This window comes from Schistocerca serialis, chromosome 2 (assembly GCF_023864345.2).
Source record: "Schistocerca serialis cubense isolate TAMUIC-IGC-003099 chromosome 2, iqSchSeri2.2, whole genome shotgun sequence".
Lineage (NCBI taxonomy): Eukaryota > Metazoa > Arthropoda > Insecta > Orthoptera > Acrididae > Schistocerca > Schistocerca serialis.
Window position 1 is genome coordinate 364,349,724 of NC_064639.1, and position 15,599 is coordinate 364,365,322.

Below are 15,599 nucleotides of genomic sequence, written 5' to 3' on the forward strand. Positions count from 1 at the left end.
ACAGCTAACCCTGTCCTGCCACCGGCCGTATCCACTTGTTTACATCGCTCCGAAGGCGGAACAGTGTCGTCAGCCGTCCGATGACAGCTACTCCGCTCCCAATGCCGACTGCGTGTTTCCTGTTCCGTCACACTTGACATTTATCCGTGCTCTCCGTTAGTTCCACATGTGCTTTCCTACAGCTGTCGCTCTTCCAGGTCAAACCTAAAGATCTGTTCCCAGAATGAGATTTTCACTCTGCAGCTGATATGAAACTTCCTGGCAGATTAAAACTGTGTGCCGGACCGAGACCCGAACTCGGGACCTTTGCCTTTCGCGGGCAAGTGCTCTACCAACTGAGTTAACTAAGCACGACTCACACCCCGTCCTCACAGCTTTACTTCCGCCAGGTTCGCAGGAGAGCTTCTGTAAAGTTTGGAAGGTAGGAGGCGAGATACTGGCGGACGTACAGCTGTGAAGACGGGGCTAAAGATCTGTTGTTCATGATCATTTGCACCAAAATTTTTTTGCTACGTTAACAAGTCCCTCGCGATCCCATTTCTGGTGGCCCATCGCTTGCTTCTTAATACTGATTAATGTGTTATAGTTAAAAGTATCGTTGTCGACCTGAAAGCTGTTTTCCTCTCGCCTCCTCTTTCATATATATTTTTCTATGTTTTTAAAAATAGCTCGTTGTTTGTTGATACACAGTCCAGTCACAATAAAGTGACCACAGCTTACGGTTGACGTCAACGTGCGATAGTTACTCACAGGTGGCAGGTGAAAAGACTGAAGGCTCCCGTAAACGATTTGCGAAGTAAGCTAATACACGTTCAAACTGTGTTTTTCGGTTTAGCCACACTTTGAAGCAGACGCTCTTCGTGTGTATTTTGGGCAGTGAGTACGGCGGCAAATGAAGACAAAGCAGTCCTGGCATTGACTTTGCGCTGTGTTTAAAGAAGAAGAACACGAGACTCTGGGGCAGGGAACGGCTTAAAATGAAAGATTTACCCATGAAAAAATGCCAAGGGAAATACTACTTCAGAACCCGGTAATTACAACTACTTTCTGCGAATGGACAATGAAACTTTTTAAAACTTGTTAAGGCCCTCCTAAAACAAACTTGCCTCTCACGTTCGCTCTTATGTAGCCACGGATGTGTCAAACAAGAAACGTATCAAGAAAACTTGTCATTTCTTTCTTCTGAAGCAGGCGCTTTTTGTGTACACTGTATTTTGGCGTTAGAGGGAATGGCAGGAAATGCAGATAAAGCACTTCTAGCCGCCGTCAACGCGTTTAAAGAAGAAGAATACAAGACGCTCGTCCAGGGAATGGTTTTAAATTAGAAATATACGAGGTCCATTCAAGTTCTAAGGCCTCCGATTTTTTTTCTAATTAACTACTCACCCGAAATCGATGAAACTGGCGTTACTTCTCGACGTAATCGCCCTGCAGGCGTACACATTTTTCACAACGCTGACGCCATGATTCCATGGCAGCGGCGAAGGCTTCTTTAGGAGTCTGTTTTGACCACTGGAAAATCGCTGAGGCAATAGCAGCACGGCCGGTGAATGTGCGGCCACGGAGAGTGTCTTTCATTGTTGGAAAAAGCCAAAAGTCACTAGGAGCCAGGTCAGGTGAGTAGGGAGCATGACGAATCACTTCAAAGTTGTTATCACGAAGAAACTGTTGCGTAACGTAGCTCGACGTGCGGGTGCGTTGTCTTGGTGAAACAGCACACGCGCAGCCCTTCCCGGACGTTTTTGTTGCAGTGCAGGAAGGAATTTGTTCTTGAAAACATTTTCGTAGGATGCACCTGTTACCGTAGTGCCCTTTGGAACGCAGTGGGTAAGGATTACGCCCTCGCTGTCTCAGAACATGGACACCATCATTTTTTCAGCACTGGCGGTTACCCGAAATTTTTTTGGTGGCGGTGAATCTGTGTGCTTCCATTGAGCTGACTGGCGCTTTGTTTCTGGATTAAAAAATGGCATCCACGTCTCATCCATTGTCACAACCGACGAAAAGAAAGTCCCATTCATGCTGTCGTTGCGCGTCAACATTGCTTGGCAACATGCCACACGGGCAGCCATGTGGTCGTCCGTCAGCATTCGTGGCACCCACCTGGATGACACTTTTTGCATTTTCAGGTCGTCTTGCAGGATTGTGTGCACAGAACCCACAGAAATGCCAACTCTGGAGGCGATTTGTTCAACAGTCATTCGGCGATCCCCCAAAACAATTATCTCCACTTTCTCGATCATGTCGTCAGACTGGCTTGTGCGAGCCCTAGGTTGTTTCGGTTTGTTGTCACACGATGTTCTGCCTTCATTAAACTGTCGCACCCACGAACGCACTTTCGACACATCCATAACTCCATCACCACGTCTCCTTCAACTGTCGATGAATTTCAATTGGTTTCACACCACGCAAATTCAGAAAACGAATGATTGCACGCTGTTCAAGTAAGGAAAACGTCGCCATTTTAAGTATTTAAAACTGTTCTCATTCTCGCCGCTGGCGTTAAAATTCCATCTGCCATACGGTGCTGCCATCTCTGGGACGTATTGACAATGAACGCGGCCTCATTTTTATAACAATGCGCATGTTTCTATCTCTTTCCAGTCCGGAGAAAAAAAATCGGAGGCCTTAGAACTTGAATGCAACTCGTACAACTGAAAACCCGTTAATGGAAATGTTACACCCAGAACATGATGATTACGTAACTTTCCGCGAAAATATTTAATAACTTGCGTAGTGGTACTTTGCCCTCACATTCAAAAAGAAGACATAAAGTATGCGAAAATTTATTCTCGTCTGCTTGGTCCTCTGATGACAATTCATTGGCCAGCATCTCGTGGTCGTGCGGTAGCGTTCTCGCTTCCCACGCCCGGGTTCCCGAGTTCGATTCCCGGCGGGGTCAGGGATTTTCTCTGCCTCGTGATGGCTGGGTGTTGTGTGATGTCCTTAGGTTAGTTAGGTTTAAGTAGTTCTAAGTTCTAGGGGACTGATGACCATAGATGTTAAGTCCCATAGTGCTCAGAGCCATTTTTTTTGACAATTCATTAAAATATCACAACATGGGAACGTGTAGCCCACTCGTTCCTGGAAGAACCGGAAATCTTCTATTTCAAATGGCTCTGAGCACTATGGGACTTCACATCTGAGGTCATCAGTCCCCTAGAACTTAGAACTACTTAAACCTAACTAACCTAAGTACATCGAACATATCCATGCCCGAGGCAGGACCCGAACCTGCGACCGTAGCGGTCGCGCGATTCCAGACTGAAGCGCCTAGAACCACTCGGCCACAGCTACCGGCTCTTTCTTTTATTTCATTCCACTCTGCTTGTATGTTACTGTATGCGTATGATACTTCTGCTATTTTAGTAATTCCCAGTGCTATTTAGGTTTTATGTTTTATTTTTCATAGTTGTGGAAACTCATGATACAGTGAATAAATTGTAATAAAACATTTTTTCACCAAACGTACGTGGCGACACAAATGACGTCCACCATCTTGTCAAACTTCCAGTTAATCGAAATTTCTCGCAAACACGTCAAACACGATGCATGCGTGACAAACACGTCAAACAGCACCGTACACGGTCAAATATTCGGCAAGCGTAGCTGCGTTTGACAGAATGTTTGATCTTTAGAGAAGTTTTTACAATCAAAGGTACTGTATCTTAAGCGTTCCGGACAGGGCGTGGAGAGAGAGAGATGCAGAAAACGTTACAGTCGTCATAAAGCAGGAACGAATGTCCAGAAGCGCATGACCATTAGCTTTCGGGCCAAGAATGGAAGCCTTTAATAAGCCGCCGTGGTTAAAGTATAACGTGCATGGTAAAAAGGCGCCATTCAAACCCAGCGCCGAGGCAACTACGGCTCAACTAAGGGCCATAGACGGCAGCGGTGGAAGATGGCTGAGGTGACAGGCGAATAGAAGGGCAGTTGTCGAGCAACTGACCACCCAGGTGAATGGAGGAGCTACCAACACTGCCTCGACCTTTCAACGAACTTTGCTGTGGCTCAAAATGGCTCTGAGCACTATGCGACTTAACTTCTGAGGTCATCAGTCGCCTAGAACTTAGAACTAATTAAACCTAACTAACCTAAGGACATCACACACATCCATGCCCGAGGGAGGATTCGAACCTGCGACCGGAGCGGTCGCTCGGGTCCAGACTGTAGCGCCTAGAACCGCACGGCCACTGCGGCCGGCTACTTTGCTGTGTTTGAGCCTCCGCAGCCTTGTTGACTGCTGCTCAAAGGCGGCGCCAGTTCCACAACTGGGTGTCTACTGCGTAGCGAAAGATGGCCTCTTCATATGAATTACGGTTTATGCTCCATCCGTCAGATGACCGTTGTCTTTTGTGGTCCTACTACAGTCGTCGTGAGGCTCGAGGCCTGGCCGGCCGCGGTGGCCGAGCGGTTCTAGGCGCTTCAGTCCGGAACCGCGCTGCAGGTTCGAATGCTGCTTCGGGCATGGATGTGTGTGCTTTCCTTAGGTTAGTTAGGCTTAAGTAGTTCTAACTCAAGGGGACTGATGACCTCAGATGTTAAGTCTCATAGTGCTTAGAGCCATTTGAACCATTTTTGATCGAGGGCGGAGGAGGGAGCCTTATGGTCTTGGGAATGTTTTCGTGGAATTCCATGGGCTATCACGTTATTCTGGAAGGCACAATGGATCAACAGAAATATGGATATCCTTGTGGACCGTATTTACCGTTAAAGGCACCGAGCGAGGTGGCGCAGTGGTTAGCACACTGGAGTCGCATTCGGGAGGACGACGGTTCAATCCCGTCTCCGGCCAGCCTCATTTAGGTTTTCCGTGATTTCCCTAAATCGTTTCAGGCAAATGCCGGGATGGTTCCTTTGAAAGGGCACAGCCGATTTCCTTCCCAATCCTTCCCTAACCCGAGCTTGCGCTCCGTGTCTAATGACCTCGTTGTCGACGGGACGTTAAACACTAACCACCACCACCGTTAAACGCAGTTTGTTTTTCATCGGCACAATGGCATCTATCAACAGGACAATGCAACGTGTCTCTCAGCTGGCTGTGGACATGAGTGCTTCGAAGGGCACCAGGATAATTCTACCTGCTCCTGTGGCCACCAAACTCCCTGGATTTAAACGCAGTAGAGAATCTGTCGGACTACCTCGATCGGGCTGTTCGCGGCGTGGCTCCACTTACATACCTATCAGTACCTCCCACAACCTCCTGTACCTCTCGCAGCGGCCCGCGCTGTAGAACGTGGTTATTCAGGCTTTTGCCGGGTGGTCTCATTAATATGATTGGACAATGTATTTGTCCTATCCAGTTTGTTTCTTTTTGCACCATTCAATAATTGTCACTACTCTGTCACGCTTCTCAGCAGCTCATTTGTCACCGTATCTTCTACTCTATTTGCATCTCTGTATGTTCGTTCGTAGTGATGTTGAATTTGTTGACCATGTGAATTTTATTGGGATGGAGGACGGGGGGGGGGGGGGAATAAATTTCGTACAGCGATTAACTTTAGTTTCCAAGATGCTGTAGTTTCTCTGCGGAGACAGTATCCATCCTCGACCACTGCTTGCTGGGAAACAAATCAGCACAGACATGATTATGTTTCGTTGGGATGATAATGTCTAATACGTACCAAGTCAGATGCAATGTACTTAAAGAAAGGCATCGTGCAGCACGTGTCTCTTCGCAGGTGGTTCTAGGAGCATCAATCGGTTCCCCTCTCAGAAACACAACCAAAGACTACAAAACAGACAGATCGCGTGCAAATCCCGTACGTTGAGACCGATGGTGACAGACGATGACAAACGGCAAATTACTAAATTGATATGGTCACATGGCCATATAGTCCGCTTATACTAAATATGTTTTTATCATATTACATTAGTCTCTCTCTCTCTCTCTCTCTCTCTCTCTCTCTCTCTCTCTCCCTCTCTCTGTCTCTTGCTAGTAGCTTCTATTCAATACCATACTCGACACAGAACGTTCGGAAAGATACCAATCTCTGCTTTCTCTGAGGTTTATTCCTCGAGTACGGTGTTTTATACCCGATGCCACCATTTTCAATGATGCCACCATTTTCCATGCCCGCTTCACACCAATAACCTTCCAATGTGTTTGCCGACACTAGGCGGTTCCCGCACAAAAGTAAATGGACGAAATGGGTGTGAAAAAATAATTTACAATTCCATTCGTTAGTGTGTAATATACATATAATTTACAATTCCATTCATTAGTGTGTAATATACACACTAATGAATGGAATTGTAAATTATTTTTTCACACACATTTCGTCCATTTACTTTTGTGTGGGGTTCATGTTATACGTAACAAGTACTTTGTTTCAGCCGTGGGCTTCTGAGGTTTTATGACCAGCGTTAGAGCCGCCTCAAAACACACATAAAGTCAGAACATGGATCCAAATCTACCCGCCCGCTAGGTGGTTAGTTGATGCGGCTACCACACGGTTAACGCCAGCTCGCCTTCTGTTGCCAAGTAATCTACTGACAGAAGTCGCTGCTGACGAATACAATGTGGCGTGCACTTCTTTCTGTCAGTCTTCGTAGCTGCAATACAGGCCGCCCGTATTTGGCAGCGAGCCTTTCGCGAAACACAGGGCATTGCACCAGAGCAGGGCACGCCAGACGCGGGTCGGCTGGAGAGCTGATCACATATCGGAGCGGGAACCGCAACCTGGCAGCGGACTGCCGTACAAGGAAGGTACGGCGGGGACTGGTCGCGGCCAGCCTGCTGTTCGGAGCGCCGACAGCGGCGGTCCGAACGCGGCGCGCATGCGCACGAGGGCTGCAACAGCAGGTAGCAGTAGCCCTTCGAGTAACGGAACGTTCTGACGTGCGACGTTTTACTCTCTTTAAACTGCAGCTGCGAGCTTACGTTGAAAGCAGTTCTGCAAGCGAGCTTCTCCTTTTTCTACGATCTCATCAACTCCCCTCTACTTGTCTCCCTCTTTCTCTTTCTGTGTGTTTTTTTGCGAGAGCAGGATATTAGGTTACGTAATTAGTGGGAGGGGACAATAAGCAAAGACCATCCGTCGAAAGTATAGTGCACCACCAACTATGCTAATATTAATTTTAGTTAGACAGCTAATTTCATGTTCCACCGATCATTTGCACGATAAATCCTGATTGTATGGAACGAATCATTTTCACATCACAAATCATTGTGTAAATTTGCCTACATACAGATCATTCTTAAGTGTACTTTTTCTTTTAGAAGACATACAGATGTGAGTTAGTAATTCCTGACAACCTTCTTCAGATTACAGTAACAGAAATTCTTCTATAGGATGAAAGGGATTGTCAATGAGAAACTTTTCAGTTTATTTTCAGATTTTATTTTGCTGCCTGTCAGACATTCTATACCACTGGGTAAGTGACCAAAATGTTGGTTGTAGCATTGTGCACACATTTTGTGCTAAAGACAAACTTAACGTGACGTGTTGGACGTGTTTCTTCTCCTGGTATTGTAATTATTTACATCGTTGTTCCTTTAACTGCAGTTCAAAGGATTTGAACATTTAAAAAAGACCCAAATCAAGAAATATGTAAGGTGCGTACTTTTCCCTGAAACTGCAATGTGAAACAAATACTGACGGCGCCACGTGCGTTTTTGAACGAACATCGTGTTATTTAACTTTTATATTGATTCTCAATCCTAATTTTAGTCTACAACATGATACTTAATCTAATGAAATGTTTTCTCTCTGCACCTACCTCAGTGAGTGTTTCGTTGGTCCTCAGGCTAATACGTTACTTCACTTTTTATCACAATAGAGTTTTCCTTCACACCTAAACAACAACAGATTAAACAATTCAGACACTGCGACTTGCGAAGATTAAGGCTGACTGACTTAATGGGAACAATGACTGTTTACAACGTGCCACTGTGATTTAGGAGACGTCGAGACGAACAGTTTTGCAACACACACATTTGTGGTCTATCAAGTCAGAAAACACCGTCAAAAACTGAAGCTACAGCGCATGAATTCCGCGCGAGGTTTTCGAATGTCCTCTCCCTCTCTAACGCCACCGCCTTAGCATTCGTGTAAATTATATCTCACTGTTTTGTGAGTTTTAACAGTCTAAAGTTAACAATTAAATCGTCTGCTTCTCTGGCCTTCATACTGCGAGACTACTGTGCTTGTAAGGGTTTAGACCGAATTGGAAACCTTTCAAAAGTCTTTTCCTTTTTTCTTTCATTACCGTAAGCGATCATTAACCTGCTAATGTTAACGGAAGTCGGTGGAATAAGAGGGCGAGAGTATTAAACATCTCACAAAGTCTACATGCGCTATGGCTTTCGTAGCTTCGTACGTTAATTTGAGGGAACATGCACATCAAGCTCGAACTCTTACTGGAATCGGTGGAATGCTACGAATAATGAGGAAAATGGGCAACAGACACTACATCACGAGTGTTTTGGTAAGTTAACAATGTGGGTCTGGCGGAAGGCGTGGATGTGCGATGACCAATGTGTCTGGATGGCAGAGTGGCCTAGGGCATCAGTCTAGTTAACAGGAGACCCAGGTTCGAACCCCGGTCTGGCACCCATTTTCAGCTTTCCCCATTGATTTAAATCAGTTCCCGATAGTAGTTATTGTGTTTAATTCCTTTGTGTCCTTATTTGAGGGTGTTTCCCGGCTTGATAGACAATAAGCGGCGAATATAACAGTGTTCGTCTTCACTTCCCCTACACCACTGTGTGATGTTGTAAACTCACTATTTACAACAGTGGTACTTAACTTCATTTCTTTAGAAAGGCTTCATAAAGCTTCTCTCATAAATTTCTTCATGTTTATTTTTAAAACCAATGATATACTTTGTAAATTTGTCATTTTGTATGGGGTCTTTCATATCAGATTAGAGTTACATATCTGTTACAAGATTTTGCTATTGGGTTGTGCCTTACCCACATGTATTCGTTATCATTTTTTACGTTTTGGTAGTGTACACTCCTGTCATTTTCGGATAGTCGTGCCGCGTGGTCTATGGGAACCTTGCCACGGTTTGCGCGTCTGTCCCCGGCGGAGGTTCGAGCGCGCATATGTGTGTGTGTGTGTGTGTGTGTGTGTGTGTGTGTGTGTGTATTGTCCTTCGCGTGAGTTAGTTTAAGTTAGATTAAGTAGAGTGTAAGCCTAGGGACGACGACCTCAGCAATTGGGTCCCACAGGAACTTAACCACAAATTTTTGGATAGTCGTAATTTTAGGCATAAACGCGCATGTTTGTACACAACAAAGTAGACGGTGCCTAGGGGTCATTACTGAACGTAACTTGCAACAGGAGATTCTTCGCAGTAGCGGAGAGTAAAGGAGTATATCGAAACCACTGACAAGAAGAAGGGACAGTATGATAGACATCTATTAAGACATCAGGGAATAACTTCCTTGGTATTAGAGGAAACTGCAGACGGTAAAGACTATCGAGTAAGACAGAGATTGGAATACATTCAGCAAATAATCGAGGGACGTAGAGTGCAAGAGCTACTCTGAGATGAAAAGGTTGGGAGAGAAGAGGAATTCGTGGCGGGTCACATCAAACCAGTGAGGAGAATGATGATTTGAAAAGAACAGAACACTCGTAATATTATGATTTCATCTTCAAATTAAGCAAAATCTTTCTAGGTTGCATCCGACGCGTTATCTCACAGCGAAACCGCACAGTGAAGTATCAAACTCACGAAGGAGCAGTGCTTTACATTGCGATAACTTGGGGTGTCATATTCTTCGTTTAGCCACTGTCTCAGACACTATACTAGTCAGTAGTTGAGGCAGCGACATTTCAAGAGCCAGTGTTCTACTACGGATACAGCCGTTTCTGTGTCACCATGTTCTACATACGAAGCAAGGAAATTGACAGATTAATATCTTGTCAGTGTGTTGTTCATTTAAGACATGTTTCACATAGTGATTGCAAGGAAGACCTTAGAGGGACTCGGCAGTGCGATTTTGTGAAACGATATTGCTGACAGTGCAGGTCAAATTCCCGTGTGTGATGGCGCTGTGGTTTAGGCTAACAAAGCTCCATGACGTTTCGTAAATTTGCAGACAGTCCGTTTCATAGCATTTCTGACTGCTCTGCAGGAAGAAACGTGTGCTGTTAGAGAGTAGGACAAAAAAGAAACGGAATCCTGCTTCGTCGACGCAACCTTAAGCCCCGAGCTTCCTTCCTCCGAATCATACTTTTTAATGATCTTCAGCTTGGCGCTTATGCAGCGAATAATATAAGCTTCGTGTGTGTGTTGCGGAATATTTTATTTGTATTTAGCCAGAAAATTTCACCTTCTCCCCGAACATTCCCTGTAAGTCTTCGTACAACCTGCTCAAATTAATACAGACGCACGCGCTCTCTACATCATACACCATTATAACAAAAATAGTGGTATATACCAGAATGTAGTACTTCCGGAGTTTGGACCCGCCTTATGGGGAAAGAAGGCTTGTTTTATGCGCACCTAAACAACCTAGGGCAGTAGAACTTTATCGCTTGTGAAATCGTTGGCAAAATTTTAGTAGCCGTATTTTTGATTATATATTGTGAGGACTTTACTATAACGTTGGTTGTTTTGTACCTATCATTTGACGGAGGCGAATACGGAATAAGTGCAGTGCTTCTCCTATATACCGAACCCCAACAGAAGAGGAAGATATTGTACGTCACTTAGCGGTTCTCATGTACAGGCGAATCGGGTCTTGCAGGAATTTAATGATGGTAAGGTTTAGATAGCCAATGTCCTTGCGGCAGTGGTAACACTGGTTCCAGTCAGATCACCGAAGTAATGTAGGGCTTGGCTAGCGATTCATTGATGACTACAGGTTTGTCGAGCGCTGTTGGCAAGTGGGGTGCACTCAGCCCTTTTGAGGCCAGTTGTGGAGCTGTTTGACTGAAAGTAGTGGTTCCGGTCACAAAAACTGACAACGGCCGGGAGAGCGGTGCGCTGACCAAGTGCCCCTCCATATCCGCATCCAGTGACGCCCATCGGTAGATGATGAAACGGCGGTCGGACGGTACTGTTGGGCCTTCCGAGGCCTGTTCGTGTGGACTTCGTGATACAGATAGATAAGTTGCTAGAGGTAGCTATATCAATGTTCTGTCGTATAGACAGTGGAGGAACCGCGGGTTATTGTGCACGATCTCCTTCGAAAAAGTCTCCTCCACAATTGGTACACCGCTCCCGACGCCGTTTCCAGTTCCGGAAACAGTCTTTGTACACCTCTTGCTGGATGAGGAGAAGCGCCGTCTGCGAAATTTCTTTGGTCTCGCCCATCGTTGCAAATCTTCGTACTTTCAACTGGATTTTCAACTTCAAAAATAGAAGTCTGCAGCGGCCAGGCCTGGAGAGTACGAAGGATGAGGCAGCACATTGATTTCGGTTTTTGTGCAATAGTGGCGCACCGTCCTAATAGTATCATCGATTAACAGTTTGTTCCTGTGATACTAATTAATGATGAACTAAGAGGTCGAAGGGCGTCCTGAACGAGAGTCATCCTTAACTTCCATCCGGCGATTATTAAACCGTGTGAAGCATTCGTAAGACCGAGTACGACTTAAGATCTTTTTTTTTATTTTTATTTATTTTTTAATCTTATGGGACTTAAATGCTAAGGTCATCATTCCCTAAGCTTACACACTACTTAACCTAAATTATCCTAAGAACAAACACACGCACACCCATGCCCGAGGGGGGACTCGAACCTACGCCGGGATCAGCCGCACAGTCCATGACTGCAGCGCCTGAGACCGCTCGGCTAATCCCGCGCGGCGACTTAAGCTCTCATCACCGTAGACTTCCTGCATTCTTGAGTTTCACGCAAAATTTAACGCAGACGCGTTGCTCCTATAACTCTGCCATTTCGAAATTAGCAAACTGTGCGACACAGCATTCTACTCATTATAGCACTGAACAATAACTAACAGACATACAACAATGAAACTTCTGGCAGTTATACATTAAACACAGGCGTGTGCACTGATACCAACCACATTTCGCTCCGGCACACTATTGACGCGAAAATAAGAATGTTCCGTAATTTTTTTGAACAGACCTCGTATAAATGACCAAGTTAGGCTGCGATTTGGCAAACTGGCGTACCAAGTCTAGTGACTAGTAACTGCACAACATTTGCAACCGAGCCTTGAATGGGTGACCCATAACAGCATTTTACTGCAAATACATTCCGTTTACTTTCAGCTTTGTCTTACTTTCTTATGACGCATAGAGTGCTCCCGACAAAGTTCGCTGCGAGCTGCCTGGTCTGAACCAGCAAGCAAGTCCATGAATCAGCGGCGATTTAGTAAATGCTGCCCGAATGCCCGTCGTGCGTCATCCAACAGGGAGGAAACAGTAATGATACTTAAGAAGATTAGACCTCCGTTGTAAATCTGCGAGGGCAACTTTCTAAGCTGACATTCACAGTACATGAAAGCCAGCCGCATGCGGCGCCGCGTCAGGGGTGTTTGCCTCGCGAAGATGCACTGCGGGACTACTTTCATGCGTGCGCATTAATAAAGACTTTCACTGGCTGCCACCCAGACCTCGGAGAGCGCTTTCTCGGGCACTTAGTCGTCCCTGCCCCCGCATGTTCGCAGCGCTTCCTCCTAGCGCGGCCTTCGACGCGCTTGTCCTAACAGGAAGAAAGTGAAGGGTCGCCACGGTGAGAGTTTGCCCCACAACAAGCCACTGCCCGTGCGGATCTCCTAGCCAAGTGTGGGGCGCACTGGTTTCCGCCGCAGATCGAGGTTTCTCTCCGTTGGGCTCCTGATTAGTTTGATGCCAATCTGGAGCAATTCCTCTCCTGCATCTCGCAGTAGACTTAACACAAAGTGCACAGTTATCTGTTGCGTATATTCCAAGCAATAGGCACAAGAGCCAAAGGAAATAATAGCACTGGACGACCAAGAACGAAGTGCTCTGATTAAAACGGGTGTAACACAGGGATGCAGTCTTTCGCTCCTCCTGTTGATCGGAGAAGCAATGATGGGAATAATAGAAAGGTTCAGGAGTGGAATTAAAATTCGAGGTGAAAGGATATCAGTGATACGATTCGCTGATGATATCGTTATTCTGAGTAAAAGTGAAGAAGAAGAACGTGATCAGCTGAATGGAATGAAGAGTCTAAAGAATACAGAATAAGAGTAAATCGAAGAAAAATGAATGTAGTGAGAAGTAGTAGAAATGAGAACAGCGAGAAACTTAACATCGGGATTGATGGTCACGAAGTAGTTGAAGTTAAGGAATTCTGCTACCTAGGCAGCAGAATAACCAATGACGAACGGAGATTCCTGGCCAATAGAAGTTTTAGTAACAAACGTAGGCCTTAATTTGAGGAAGAACTTTCTGAGAATGTAAAACGTAGCTACGGATCATGAGGTTTCAGTTGCTGCACAGTCTGGACCTTGTACGGGTACCGGTACCAGTATAAAATAGACCGCAGAAGTTCCAGTACTGTTGGCCATGGGTTGGGTACTGCATGAGCGCTAGCACTACCCGGAGCACGCCCTGCATGGTCAGTCACGGAAATAGCAACCCCGTCAACAACTTCCTCTACCAGATGCCACAGCAAGCTCACCCGTGTTCTCGAAATTCATTATCATCCTCTTTAAACCATTTAATGACATCTGGGCGCTCCTCAGACATCTCAGTCAGTGATACTCTCTCAGTGCAGCACTCTAATTGCTGCTGTTCACACAAAACAGTTTCACTAACACCGTCTCTCTTCTATGTAGCTATACTGTTCAGTCACGTATGGCTTGTCAAACGACCTCGTGGATGTCATACCGTCATAAAACTATGTACAGCGCCAGTTTTGCACCTGGTGACCGAAATGGGAAATGATTTTCGTCCAGTGCAAATCGGTTCCGCATTAACATATCTAACACTTTCCGCTACCATCCACTACACTATTCTGAGATGTTCCTACAACCACACCACAGTACTTTTACCTCCGTACACACACACGCGCTTACGAGAAACGCGATTTTTCCCTGGCAGAATGACTGATCATTATGGGCTTTTTCAATGTTGTGAAGGTATTTTTCACAGAAAACAAGGGTACTGTGCTAGCATGCCAAATAAATCGTACTTAAATTATAACCCAGTAACGAGCAACAGGCACTACTACTGTCGGAACAAAGCATAGCATCGCCACCTGTGCACTGGCAGGGAAGAGGAAAATTTTGTATTGCTTGTGACAAAGCGGCACTTAGGTCTATGCCTCATGAAAGTTGGCAATATCCTATTTGAAAAATTAAAACAAAATCCAAATGAGTGGAGAAAGAGTAACAAATAGAGACCGCCGATGAAGAAGTGGGTTCTATCGAGCTCTGATCAACGTCGGCTTGTGGTGATATTTTTCGATAATTATGAAACACTAACAGAAAGGTTAAGTAGTGGGATTAAAATTCATGGTGAAAAGAATCTCAATAAGATTCGCTGATTACAGTGCTTTCTATCTGTATCCGGATCCCGCTCCAGCTACTTCCGGGTCTGGGTTGTTACTATGGAGTTGGGCAAGGTTAGTTTCAGAGGGTGGCCGGATGATTACAGTGCTCCCGGGTTCGATTCCCGGCGGGGTCAGGGATTTTCTCTGCCTCGTGATGGCTGGGTGTTGTGTGCTGTCCTTAGGTTAGTTAGGTTTAAGTAGTTCTAAGTTCTAGGGGACTGATGACCATAGCTGTTAAGTCCCATAGTGCTCTCTTTTAAAAAAAAAAATAATAATAAAAAAAAAATTACAGTGCTAATCTCTGTAAAAGTAAGATAGATCCTGACCAGTTGAAGAAATGAACACTCTAATAAACAGAATATGGACTGAAAATAAACCAAAGAAAGACGAAAATAATAAGAATTAACAGACATGAAATCATTGGTAAACTTAGTATCAGAATCAAAGACCACGAAGTAGACGAAGACATTCTCCTACCTCGGAGGCACATATTACGCTTTATGGACGAGGCCAGTAGGATATAAGAAGCAGATTACCAGAGGCAAAGGGTGACACTCCTCTCGAGCAGTAGTGTCTACTAGCATCAAACAGAGACCTTAATTTGAGGAGAAAACACCGAAAGCGTACGTCTGGAGCTCATCCTCGAATGAAAGTGAATGATGGAGCATCGAAGCGTATGAGATATGGTGCTACGAACGAGGTTTGAAATTAGGTGGATACGAGGAAAATTTGGAAAACACCGGTGAGGCGAAGGGACAGAATGATAAGACTTGCGTTAAGAGCTCAGAGAGTAGATTCGGCATTACTAGAGGGAGCTGAAGAGGGTGAAAACTGACACTGGATTATTTTTTAAGTCATCAGTGTTCTGACTGGTTTGGGGCTGCCCGCCACGAATTCCTCTCCTGTACCAACCTCTTCACCTCAGAGTAGCACTTGCAACCTACGTCCTCAATTATTTGCTGGATGAATTCCACTCTCTGTCTTCCTCTACAGCTCCCTGTAGTACCACGGAAGTCATTCCCTGATTCCTTAACAGCAAAAAAATGGTTCAAATGGCTCTGAGCACTATGGGACTCAACTGCTGAGGTCATTAGTCCCCTAGAACTTAGAACTAGTTAAACCTAACTAGCCTAAGGACATCACAAACATC

At 45.3% G+C, this 15,599-nt stretch overlaps 1 protein-coding gene across 1 annotated transcript in view; it reads left to right on the plus strand.

Moving 5' to 3' along the window:
- LOC126455987 (rap1 GTPase-activating protein 1-like) overlaps positions 1–15,599 on the plus strand; it is an 891,623-nt gene that overhangs the window by 688,775 nt on the left and 187,249 nt on the right. The gene's annotated exons all lie outside the window — the stretch shown is intronic.